The sequence below is a fragment of the Saccostrea echinata genome, unplaced genomic scaffold (assembly GCF_033153115.1).
Source record: "Saccostrea echinata isolate AGI-Se365-2 ecotype Australia unplaced genomic scaffold, CSIRO_AGI_Sech_v1 ptg000054l, whole genome shotgun sequence".
NCBI lineage: Eukaryota > Metazoa > Mollusca > Bivalvia > Ostreida > Ostreidae > Saccostrea > Saccostrea echinata.
Window position 1 is genome coordinate 8,623,398 of NW_026889803.1, and position 13,870 is coordinate 8,637,267.

General features: G+C 32.8%; 1 long non-coding RNA gene across 1 annotated transcript; it reads left to right on the forward strand.

Moving 5' to 3' along the window:
- The first annotated feature begins 982 nt into the window (after window positions 1-982).
- Window positions 983-13,018, forward strand: LOC133171879 (uncharacterized). Its single transcript, XR_009718886.1, has 3 exons — window positions 983-1,045; window positions 11,679-11,799; window positions 12,781-13,018. It is a non-coding gene; the product is annotated as an uncharacterized LOC133171879 (long non-coding RNA).
- Window positions 13,019-13,870: the final 852 nt, after the last annotated feature.

Consider the following 13,870-nt stretch of genomic DNA (forward strand, 5'->3'; position numbering starts at 1 on the left):
TTTTAACGAATTAGTGCTTGTGGCGTAGTCGGAAGCGCGTTGCACTGACATTCTTGAGATGGTGAGTTCGATTTCTAGCGTGGTTGCAAACATAACTTATTGTCTCTAGAAAAATCATCCGCGTACTTTTTTCGGCACAGTATGCTTACATTATATAAATCCTTTGTATGCTACGCAAAAATAGTAGGTTGTTGATTATGTAGAGACCAACAGACTGGGAGCATGATAATAACAGAAACGTGGTTTTGTGTCTTACATGCCTGATCCATAATGCATATAATCTTTAAAAAAACAAAAACAAAACAAAATTAAAAAACAACAACAAATGTTTCGTAATTCCAACAGTTCTTTTTTTTCCTAATATGACAGAGAACCCCTAATGAGCATTTGAGTGGTTGCCGTAATAATCGAAACAATCTTCGAAAAACGATTGCTTTAGAAGTGCATGAAAATATACCACAATATCACATGCACTTGACGTTATATATTTTTCTTTTTTTAAGAAAATATAACCCCATTCCTTGGTATGGGGTTATATCTTTTTTAAATAAGAAAAATGTGTAACGGCATGTGCATAATATGTGCTCTTAGGCTACCGATTTTTCAAGTTTTTTGTTCATTTTTTTAATGTTAAAAGACACTTGGCAGACCTTTTGTCTTTTGATATCAAAATAGCTAAGTAACTCGAGTACGAAATAAAAACAGTAAGTAAGGAGCACGTGATATGAAACCTTTAGGGTCATATAATTTATTTATGTGTTGTTATACATCATAGCCAACATTATATGGGGATAACAATGAAGCTATTCACCCAGTATTATGCATATGTCTTATTTTTGTTTCACAGAAACTGTACTTACAAATGGAACCGGAGTTTGCAAGGATGCATTGTAAGTGCGTTTTACATATTGTAAATATATCAATATTCTCAAGTGAATTTAATTATTCGATAGTAGCACTTTCCTTACATATTTTTTTATGGTCAACTGAAGTGGAACACTGAAATGCTGTACTGATTTTCAACAAAAGGACGGCTTTTGTAAACGTAAGTTGACCTCTAATTATGGAGATAATGAAAATAACAGACAACTTGATTGTTCAACTGAAACAATAACATTTAATTGCATGTATTTTTCATTGGAAGTTATAGGCCGTCACGGTATTTCAGTTGGTAGAGCGCTCGTTCCGTGATCGGAAGAGACGTCACCATATACCGGTGAAAGGCTTCAAATTTAGACCTTTAATCGGCACTTAAGGCCATTGAGCAGTGAGGGTTCGCCTACACGGGACACGCACGGGCATCGGTATTTAAGGTCTCATCCGAAAAAAACGCAACTTTCACTTCAACATACCGAACGCTTGCCAAAGGAACAGTTGCTACCTATTTTTTATCAACTTAAGTCAGCTGAGCTACCGTGACGAATGTACAGTTGTATTTATTGAATTATAATCATTTTATTTTTGGTATTAATTATTCTCTTCAAAATACCTGTGAAAATTATTTCACGAGTGGGACAGGATTTTTTTTATATTTTCACGAGTGTCAAGCACGAGTGAAAATATCAAAAAATCCTGTCTCACGAGTGAAGTAAATTACATATTCAACTACAAAATATTGAATATCCTCTATATATAAATTGATAATGCATCCTCGCCATATTCAAAATACATGCGTATTCAACAAAGTATTGAATTTTCTGTTTATTACACTTTGTTCGATTTTCCCTTTGCCTCTGTCTTTTCTTAACATGGTGTCATATGCTGTCATTAATCAAGCGGTTGAAACGACTTATCTAAGGGATTGCGAGATTAAAACATTGTAAACATGGATTACAGCAACATATTTGAAGAAAGCAGTTTCAGTCTTTGTCAGGATGATTAATTCATTCTCTCTATCTGATAACAGACCAGGGAGTATTTTTTACAACACTCCTCGTGAGGGGAGGAAAATCTCGAGTTTTGTTACACTTCTGATATTCTCTCACACTGTGGCAGAATATCATTTTCAAATCCTTTCAACTGTGACAAGCTATGACTATTATTCAATAGATAAATTAAAGAATTTAACTATTGAAAATGTAATAAAATTGAATATTTTAATAATGCATAACATAAACAGTTAAACAAATAAAAGTTAAAGTAAAGATTTTTGTTCTAGTTTGGATGGAAGACTACTGCAGTAATTCAATTGGTACTCAACATAAGTGTTCCGGGACGAATCAAATTTAACTAGGACTCAACTTTCTCAGAAACCTTGAGTCCTGAGACTTAAGTTAGCAAAATCCTATTGAGAACATATTGAAACCAGCTGTCTATGATGTCAAAAACCCTGGACTTCAATTTATCGTTGGGAATGGTTGCATAAAGTATTGAAAAATCGTACGTTTTGATGCTATTGATTTTCGTAAAATTTTGTGATTTCAAATTTTCTAAAAGTTCTTTGGAGTTTTTAAGTATCCACATCTGATTTACACCACTTCTCGAATACATTGTATTCTGAAACTTCAATAAAATTCTTACAAACAAGATGCATGCAGGTTCCAGCAAAAACTCTACCAATCCCTTATTTTTTACTTCTCACAAAAGTATTAACTGCTGTGAAGGAGAAACTTAAGACGCACTATGCTTTAACATATTCATGAAAATGAGTTAATCATATAAATTATGGATACTAAAATCTCTGACGAACTTTTACATTTTTAAAACATTTAAGATTACATTTTCCCCCAAAGTCAGTAGCACCAAAACGTATGATTTTTCAATACTTTTTAAGCCTTTCCTTACGATGAATTAAAGATTTAGTGTTTTGATATCATAAAACGGCTTCTTCAAGAAAAATGGAACTTTGGAATTTTCCTGTCTCGAGACTAGTCATTATACAATTAATATGTTAAAAATAGTCCTTAGTCTCTCTTTTACAAGATCTATGTAGTCTTTGAAGACCATGTTTTCCAACAGTCTTTTGGAATTTTGTTGGGACCTAATTGTACTCCTTTATTTACAGACGTATAATTCTACGAAGCAGACTTTATTCAAATACTTCTACATGAGAACAAGAAAAATCCTGCTGTGGGTTTTAACTCAACATTCAGATTTTTTTTAGTTTTATCAATTAACAATTATTTCTTTCATTCATATGTTGACTCAAAATAACCTAGTGAACTCGAAATAAAAGACACCACAGAGTCCACAACATCTTTTTCTTCATATTTGGGTGTTTTACTGACTATAGACTATAATGACCATCTAACAACTAAACTGTATGACAAATAAGATGACTTCAACTTTTCCATGAAAAGTGAAGACAACGAACAATAATCATGTTGAAGAGTCACAATAAAAATTGTGAGCAGAGCAAGACAAAATTTTCTTAGACGCTAATTTAAAAACTGATGTCAGCTACTGTAATATACAGACCCATAGGGTTACTCCCAGCAAGGGGGGTCTATTGCGATCGTAATCAGAAAATCAGCAATAAATATAAGCCAGCTAAATGCCGAAAGGTTTTTACTTAAGCATGCATGTTAAACTCCATCGTCTCGAGCCCTTTCTCGAGGTCTTCATATAGCATGTATAGCTTTCTCTTCTACCGGCCAAAATGGGAGAGGATCATACAATTATTGCCATTGTCTGTGACGATGTTAAAACTCATATTCAAAAAGTTTTATTGGATCATTTCTTTTCAAGAAACTTTGATTTTATGAAATATTCTTTCAAACTATAGATGTAATAATGACAAGTATTGTTTACACGATTACATTTTTAATGTGTACTCCATTGTACAATTACGAACTAAATGTCTAGACTATATTATTTCTAATGAGGGAGAATTTAAAAATTGACAAACAATTGACCACATCACTCGTCCAAACTGCGTTTCACGATTGTCGATTTTCTAAAGCCAACCATTACATGGGACTTTTATTGTTTTATTGGCCTACCTCAGCTCTGTGTGCACTGACTCGATGCGAAATTTCGTTCGCAAGTGCGTGACTAAAAAAAAACAAACAAGGGGACAAAGAAAACAGAAAACATGTTCATTACTAATTTTTAAAATGTTTTCTCCTCTGTAGGAGAAAATGTTGAAAAAATTGTTAGTTCCGGAATTTAATGATAGCCTACGGGGCGAATATTGTTCTCCTGGATAGCTGAAACACTGTATGCCCCCCCCCCCCCCCAAAACGGAAATAATTTTGGAATACATATTCCTTAAATTTCTAGTATTAAATATCCAATTAATAATTCAAACTCAGACAAGGCCAAATTTAAGATGTGGCCTGGCAACACCACAGGTAGGATGGGATGCAAAATGGAAGAATGGGCATTACTTGTAATTCGGTTCTGATCAATGATCAAAAAGTTATTACCGGAAGAAGATTAAAAATATGATCTCAATTTTCATTATAGTATACACTGTAGTCTGTACATGACAATTAATATAAAAATCAGGGTTCTTCATCATTTCAAATTAAACTGTGGCACAAGATTTAAGCGAAGTGCTAATATTCGCGGTTATTTCGCGACCTAATTCGCAAAGGAACCATGAATTAAATTGAAAAACACATAACACATATGAAACAAGCATTTTCAATACAAAAATGGTATTAAATATTTGACAAAATAATTGATAAATTCAATAATAAAAACAATTAATCGAAAATTAGGATGTTTCCAAAATATATGCATACTGTGAAAAAGACGCCCCCCCCCCACCCCCCCACCCCCCCCCCCCCACCACCACCACTTACAAACACATGCGTACTTGTGAATGTACATTTATTAGCTTATAGAATCTGAAATTAACAGTACTAGTAATAACAAGTTTTAAGCATTTAACCTTAATTTGAAACAAAATAATTTTGTTTACAAAAGGTAAATTATTCACCTTCAGTGTTCATTAAAGGACAGAGGAAATTCTGGTAGGTCACACAACCAAACTTACATCAGATCTATATTCTTACTTTTATTGGTCTAAAGACTGAAAAATATTAAAACTTGTGTATTAAAAAAATTAGCAGTTTAGAGTCATAAAATTATATTTTGGTGGATTTGTTTCTAATTTTTCAATGAATTATATGGAGATAACGAACAGTATTCAAGCTCAAAAGTCCATTAAACAATACAAAATAGGAGCAGAGCAAACACGGACCTCCAAACATCAGAGGTGGGATCAGGTGCCATGGAGGAGTGAGCATCCCCTGCCGACCGGTCACACCCGCCGTGTGCTCCTTGTCATGATCGGGAAATAACGGAAAAATCCGTCGACAATTCAGTGTGTAAATAATGGCCTAACAATTAGTATGAAAAACGTCAGTCAGCATTTGACTCAATGATAAATTGTATTTGCTGACAAGGTCATTGTATCGACCATAGAACTTACGAAATGATGACTTTAAACGAGACAGCTGATATTCTTGTTTCATCAACTTATTTGTCAATAATTTACCTCGTTTTAGAAATTGTACATACGTAGAGCATGCTCTTGTGTATCGAATCAACTGAGAGATATATACCACGTATGCAGGTGATGAAGGTATATTGCTGCATAAGTAAGGGAAGTTGACGATTGAAAAGTTAAAGTCGTCACGTTTATCATAAAGCTTGGTTGTTAGATTACCATTAACGTCTTTTTCAAGTAAAATATCCAAATATGAAACAGATGTGTCAGACTCTGTGGTATCTTTTATCTCAAGTTCACCAGGATATATCGTATCGACATAAGAATGGAAATAGCCATTGTTAATTGACAATACGTCGTCGATATATCTAAATGTCGAGTTGAAGGCCACAGCAAGTGTACAGCAACATTACAAAAATACATATTTACGATACACATCAATGCGATGTTTTCACCCGCAATGCCAATGTAATTTTAAAGACGCGTTTATCTTTAGAACTATTAATTAAAAGGATGAATTAATTGATATTTAGAATTTCATTTGTAAATATCGTAAAGTGTGAAAAAATGGCTTATCTCTTTTCATTCATGTGTCAAGCGGGGTCTTGAAGATAATTGATTGTGCACGCCAAACAACAGCTGAACAATGGGCTCTAATTAGAGTTAATTAACAGTTTAGCATTAGATACTGAAAAACGGTACATAATCTTGAGGTTCATTTGATTTATAAATTTATATATTTATCGTACTGACAACGACGATCTTACTGTGGCGCTAATATTTTAAGTGTGGCGGAACTATGGCGCTGATTTTTTAACAGTGACGCTACAAAATTTAACTGTGGCGGGGCCGCCATGTTAAACGGCCGCCCATGGAGAACCCTGAAAATGTTAAAATATTTGCCTCAAATTTGAATTATTATGGTTAGGGACTTCATTAAAACGTCACCTGGAAGAAAGGGCAATTTTAAATTATGGGATTTGTTTGTATCATCAGAGCTCCTGGGAAAGAATAATCTTTCTTAAATTTTACAAGTATAAAATATAGAAAAAAAATCTAATTCTAAGGCAGTGACTATGAAAATTTCATAAATAGATTTATCCTATACTAGAAAAGCAAGAAGTTTCATGTTCAGTGCATTTCAAGTTAAAATTTGATAGGGTTTCTTCCATAATTTATGAAAAACCCATGCGTTTAAATTAATCGGAGATTTAAAAATCTAAAATATGCTCTCTTGATGTTACAGCCTGTGAAGTAGGTACATATGGTGATAACTGTTCAGGAGGACCTTGTCCTTACGGATCTTATGGACTTAGGTGTCGAAGTAAATGTAACTGTACTGCTGATCAATACTGTGACAGGAGATCAGGGTGTGAATACAATAATACTAGAGGTAATTATTAAAAAAAAGTTCTTCAGTCAAGCTGAATGGGAAAAATATATTTTACAATAATTAATTAACCTTTTTCAACTGATTATCAGTTCTAAAGGCAGGGAGCGGTTGACAATAAAATTCAGTTTAGTTTTACTTAAAGCTAGTTGAAGAGACCATCGTCTGATTGCAAGTTTAACTTTACATAACTGAACTTTCAGAAATTTTGAAATCACATTTTCTTCCAAAATCAATAACTTCAAAACATACGACTTTTCAACATTTATGCAACCATTTCCCACGATAAATTAAAGTCCAGGCTTTTTGAAATCATGGACAGCAGCTTTTTCAATAAAAATGGAACTCGTAAAATTATTTATCTTGCAGAATTAATTTGTAAAAAACAACATTCTGATGATACACACGAATACTATGAAGTAGATATTAAATAATGCTTGACATTTAGATATATCGAATACGTATAATAATTTAACCATATTTACTTCCATACATATGTCGACAAGATATATCCCAGTGAACTTGGAATAAAAGATACCACATAGTTTGACACATTTGTTTTATATTTGGATATTTTACTAGAAAAAGACGTCAACGGTAACCTAACAACAAAACTTTATGATAAACGTGATGACTTCAACTTCCTTTGCTTATGTAGCAATATACCCTTGTCACCTGCAAATGGGTTTTTTATCCCCAAGTTGGTTCGATACGCAAGATTATGCTCCACGTACAAACAATTTCTAAAATAAGCAAGCTATTGACAAATAAATTGATGAGACAAGGATGTTAACAGTCTAAGGTCATCATTTGACACGTTTTATGTTCGATACAATGACCTTGTCAGCAAATACAATCGATCATTGAGTCGAATGCATACTGACGTTTCTTTTTCTTTCTTTCTATTTTTTTTTTTTTTTTTGGTGCTAATTTTCTGCCATTATTGTGTACAGATTTTTCCATTCGTCCGATCGACAATGCAAACAATGCTTTATAACATCAAGCGAAATAGAAGAAATAGGTTAGATACACGAGCTTCTCAAGGAGTAAATTGTAGTGATCGAACTTTTTTTTTAAAACTAAACAAAAAGAGTGTAAAATGTCAACTTCAGGGTCTTGTGCATGCCACCGAGAAATGATAGTTAGAGGCAATATACAGACAAATATAAAAAGCAAAAACTCACATTTCCTGTTTAAAGTCTGATGGGCAAATCTGATTTTTGAAATCTCGATTAAAGATTGAATTATTAATTTGTCTTTTTTTAATTAAAGCTGAATTTAACATTGTGGTACTTGGTAATAGGATACATATTCCACTCACAATTTCCCCTTTCTGATACCACACTAAATACTCACCCTGTATGGGTGTATTCCAAAAGTGACTGCCTATCAGAGACCTCCTCTAAGTTTGCAATGAAGAGTTTTTCATTTAGACTGCGCTTTGACTGGAATTTACGTAGGTTGCAATTGAGAGCTTGAAACATGCGGTTCTCTTTCCAACAATCACGTATTTTTTGTGTCACCTGCAGAGCAAAGCGACACTTAGGGATCATTGTGCGGTATCTCTCTATCTATATATCCATATATCTGTACATGTCACACCTTATATATTGAGAACTGTTGGAAGTATGGATTTGATATTTCGATTATATTATGCTTGGAAACCGGTTTTGTAAAATAACAGGGTTACCGACCTCTTGATTGGTGAACTCGATCTTTGACCCATTTTTAATAATACTTCATAGTGCCAATATACAGCATAGTCTTGAACTTTGAGAGGTGAGTATATACTGTTTATCATATGCCCTGCTTGTCATTAGATATTTTTGAAAAATCCCAGGAAAACAATCCACTTTATCTTGGCCTTTGACCTACTTTTCAAGAATACTTTGAACTTTTGATTTATCTTATATCTTTTGAATATGAGAGGAAGTGCTTTTATAGCAAGCATATATTAAACCTGTTTAGGACATCATGACTTTCAAAGTGTATGATACATATCTACCACACGAGCTGAAATTTAATTTCTGTTAATAGTGGACTTTTGCGAGAAGCACTGACTTTTACAGTCGACGGCTTACTTTGACATTTAAACCTGCCTAATGCACGGAGGTACGGAATTGATAATAGACAAGAAAACATTAATAGTGGTTATAGGTATGGTATTAAGGGCACTAACATGATTTACCGGTATGCAATCAACGCATGATATGATGGGAGGCAGAATTACATAACTTAGAATATCTTATTCGTGAAGGGTAGTATCTCCTTTCAATCTCATTTTCTGGAGGAATCAAATAATAAAGAAAAAACATTCCGGAAAGAAAACTATAAGCAAGAGTTGGTCATTGTGGGAAGAGAGGGGGTTGAGGGTAGGGTATCTGGCTGCCCTTTCCTTCCTAGACAACGCAATATGTTCTTCGAAATGGCCCATTATTATCGATTAATTAACTGTAAAGCTTAATATTTATATCGCAAAAGAACTTCCGTATATTATCTTAGTGTAAAAGTAAGCCGTCGATTGTAAAAGTCAGCGCTTCTCGCAAAAGTCCAGTATAAAACAAGTTGCTCTCCTTAAAAAAGGACCGCATTACGTGGACCATGTGCACATATGTCTTTTCTAACAGAAATCTGAAAAAAGCTATATGTTGTATTGAAAATATGTACAATAAAATAAATTTCTGTTATCTTGAAACATGCCATTTTTTCAATTAAATTCATTAAAGCACGGCCTTAATGTAAAATGTTGATTTATTTGTCTATTTTGTGCGTCAGGCATGACCATTTTATTACTTGATTATTAAACAGGATTTAACGTATCACAATTGATGTGAACTTTTTTGAAAAAATTAGCAGTACCCCCACCCCACCCGAAATAACCCCCCCCCCTTATTCTTTATCCAGATCGCCTAACTAATTTGCTTGTAACATAAACATTTCCAATCTTAATTGTTTGATATAAATATTTCTACTATACTTTATTCATGTATACCACAGGCACTTGTTTCGTATACGGGGCACCGGGCACCCCTACTTATTTTTACCTCAATTTCAGGCACCCCCGCTTCAAGCTCGTATTTTGTTTATATATCAATCATTAACCTACTTTAAAATGACATCGTTCGCTTCGAAAGACTTTTTTCTTGTCAGATTAATCGTTTCGGACGTCTCTGGTCGATGCTCTTTATTGTAAACAGCTCATTTCTTCCTCGAAAATTATCTCGATACAAAATAAGACTACGAATGGGATACATACACCTCGGATACATGTATACATGCACATAGCTTAACTCAACGTTCACGGTAGCTCAGTCGGTAGAGAGCTCGCTCCGTGATCGGGAGGTCGTGAGTTCGAATCTCGGCTGCAACTGACCTAAGTCGATAAAAAATAGGTAGCAACTGCTCTTTCGCCATGCGCTGGGCACTTTGAAGTGAAAGTTGCGGGTCCTTCGGATGAGACCTTAAAAACCGAGGCCACGTGTCACGGCAGGCGTTGGAACGATAAATATCCCCCACTGCTCAATGGCCTTGAGTGCCGAATAAAGGTCAAAATTTGAAGCCCTTCACCGGTATATAGTGACGTCTCTATATGACTGAAAGAATTTCAAATGGGATGTAAAACAACATACAATCAATCAATCAATCATATCTTAAGTAGAATTTTTTTATTTATTATAAATCAGATATATATGTATGAGAGAAGATTTGGAGCTAAATATATACGTATGGTATTCAGAATTGTTGCTATCATGCAGATTAAAAGACGTAAACATTGCGTTTAAATTGCAAGAGAGTGTTGTGTTTGTGTATGTAGCGAGTTGTCCCGACGATGATTGAGTTCCTGAAGGTGGGTGTGCATTTTCCTTAGGACGAGTTGTCATAGAAGCGACCTGTCTAGCATTCTGGAGCATGCGCAAGTGACTTTTCTCCATTCGGTTTAACCTCGCTTATATATTATACGCAGAAACAAAGCTGAGGGATTATACAATTAAATGCTTATGAATAAATGATTATTTTTTAAGAATTGCAATATAGTTATTTAATTTAGTTTGAGGGGTGAGAAATGATATTTTTCCATTTTATTTTCACCTTTGATGATAAATACTATTCTTTTCTCTTTCTATTCACCTTGGTTGTTTTTATTTTCTTTGCAAGAACTATGATACTAGTTTGTAAGAAAAAGAATGCACATATTCACATATATTGCTAGGTGTAAAAGAACATTTGTCTTGATGATCTTAGTGTTCAAGCAAGGTTTAATGGTGAACGATAAGCATAAACAAGGAAATAACAGATTATAGTTATTGAATGGATGTATGTTTGAGATAGTACGTGTTTATGCCAAAACACCGGATTGTTGTAGAAAAAGGGACGTATTGCCAGATATCTTCTCTTTTTGCGTCACGGGAAACATTTCTTTCATCAATTTCAAGATCAGTTAGCATAACAATTTTTAAAAAGCATTTAAGATCATGAACTTGTAATAAAATGCATTAAAGATCATTGATACTCTGATAAAAGAGGTAACTCTTAATGGGATAAATTTCGATTTTTCATTTATTTTGTAAAGTTGAAATGTCTTTTTTGCTCAATTTTGCTCCACAAGCTTTGTAAAACGGTTTGCATTTTACTAATTAAACTACTAACTAAAAAGAAATGTATTTCTTTTGTAAAATCATAATTTTTATAGCAACTTGAATATTAGTTAACAGAGTAATTATGAACCTTAAATTGAATGGTAATACATTGTTATTTTATTTAAAAAGGGGAATTTTTTTTTTTTTTTTTTTTTTTTTTTTTTTAATTTTTTGAAAATCCGGGATCCTTGTTTGTTATATTAATATGAGTGTTTTAATGAAAGACATTTTAAATACTATAAATATGTATTAGGAAAAGAAGCTGAAACAAGTGGAACAGATGGAATGGATCCCATTGCAGAAACATTATTCGTTGTCCTTGGAGTTTTTCTAGGGGTAGGACTGATCTTGACAGTTCTCTTCGTCTATAAGAGGTATCATCTATCTTCATTTCTTAATTTCTTCTTAAATTTAATATTTGATACAAACACATTATAATATATATATATATATATATATATATATATATATATATATATATATATATATATATATATATATATATATATATATATATATATATATATATATATATATATATATATATATATATATATATGTATATATATATATATTTGTTTTTTGTTGTTTTTTTTTTTGTTTTTTTTTGTTTTTGTTTGTTCGTTTGTATTTTTTGTTTTGTTTTGTTTTTTGCATTTACGTATTTTATCGAAAAGCTGTATTGACCTTCACAAAATATGAAAATGTTATATATAAGATTTAAAGGTGAAAACTAATATATAACTGCCCTAAGTGAAGAAATATTGATATATAATTATGTTAGTTTAAGAGTTGTTGTGAAATGTGCTTTATAAAATAAAAAAAAAATTTCATTACAACGTGTATTGGTAACGATTCTGTAATAAAACTAATGTCCAAATAACTGTATCTCACTTCCATTCTCAATGACCGTGTAGTGTAGAGCAGCGCCGCGAGAATTCCATCGGCATCGAAAGCAAGTTTTTTGACTTGCCCAGATAGCCGAGCGGTCTAGCGCGCTGTTCCTGTACTGCTAGGAGACAGATTCCGTAGGTCGAGAGTTCAACTCGGACTAGGGCGGAAGTGGGTATTCTTATAAAAGTGAATTTCTTTGTGCTTTCTATATATATATATATATATATATATATATATATATATATATATATATATATATATATATATATATATATATATATATATATATATATATATATATATATATACCTTTGGTCGTAAATTTATTTAAATAATTTTTTCGACTTTTCGATATAATATGTAAATGCAAAACAAAACCAAAAAATACAAAAAAAAAAACAAACAAACAAAAACTAACAAACAAAAAACGCAGACCCTCATTATTTGTTATTATTTTTCAGATTAAAATATCAAAGAGGGTCAAGGTACAGCGTTTCTATGTTTTCGCAGCCGGTATATGATTATACAATTCATGAAAGAGGAGCAGAATTAAATGTGAAACATTACGTCAATGATACTGTTCCGAACATCGAAGGAAGCGGGAGAAATCCTGTAGCTAATAAGCAGGATAATGATTATGTGGAAATAATTTGAAAGATATTACTATTTACATTTTCTGTAGATTTTTTTTTTTTTTTTTTTTTTAAATTTTGATTTTGTGCACGTTGATCTAGTGATTTTTGACAAAATATGATTTTCTAAAAATACATTTAATGGATGCAGTACATTATTATGCCACAGATATTAACAACAGAAAAAAATTTCAACACAACGACTCTTCTCGTTAATTATACCCCCGCTCCGAAGGAGAGGATGGCATACTGTTTTACCCTTGTGTGTCTGTCTGTCTGTGTGTCTGTCTGTCTGTCCGTAGCAAATTGTCGTCGCAGTTTTCTCAGCAACTACTCATCACAGATGCTTGAAATTTTAGCACAATCTTTGTTTAGGCATGCCATATGGTGGGATTCATTTTTGTTCAAATCCGATGTCAACTTCCTGTTTATCCGTGCGTCTGTCCGTACCAAATTTACGTCGCAATTTTCTCAGCAACTACTCAGCGCAGATGCTTGAAATTTTAGCACAATCTTTGTTTAGGCATGCCAAATGGTGGGATTCATTTTTGTATGAATTCGATGTCAACATGAGAGGGTATATTCACATCAGAGCGGGGGTATTACTAGTGAGCATTCGCTTACAGACTTCTTGTTTTATTCTCTTTTTGTAAATAGTTAATGTTTTGAATATTTTAAATGAAAACAGTTCATGTAAAATAAAATATGAATTCATTTGCAAGTTTTTTCTCATGTATGAAGTAGGCTACAAACATCTTTAATTTCTCAAGTAATGTAAAAGTATAAATATACTCATATTATTCCCCTCCTTTAATTTAACCTCTTTCAATCCCAGTTTTTATTTCTATGTTTAAGTATTATAGCTTTCACTGCAAAGGAGTACTTAAAGAAATTTAACTTATTTTATTGCAGTATATAT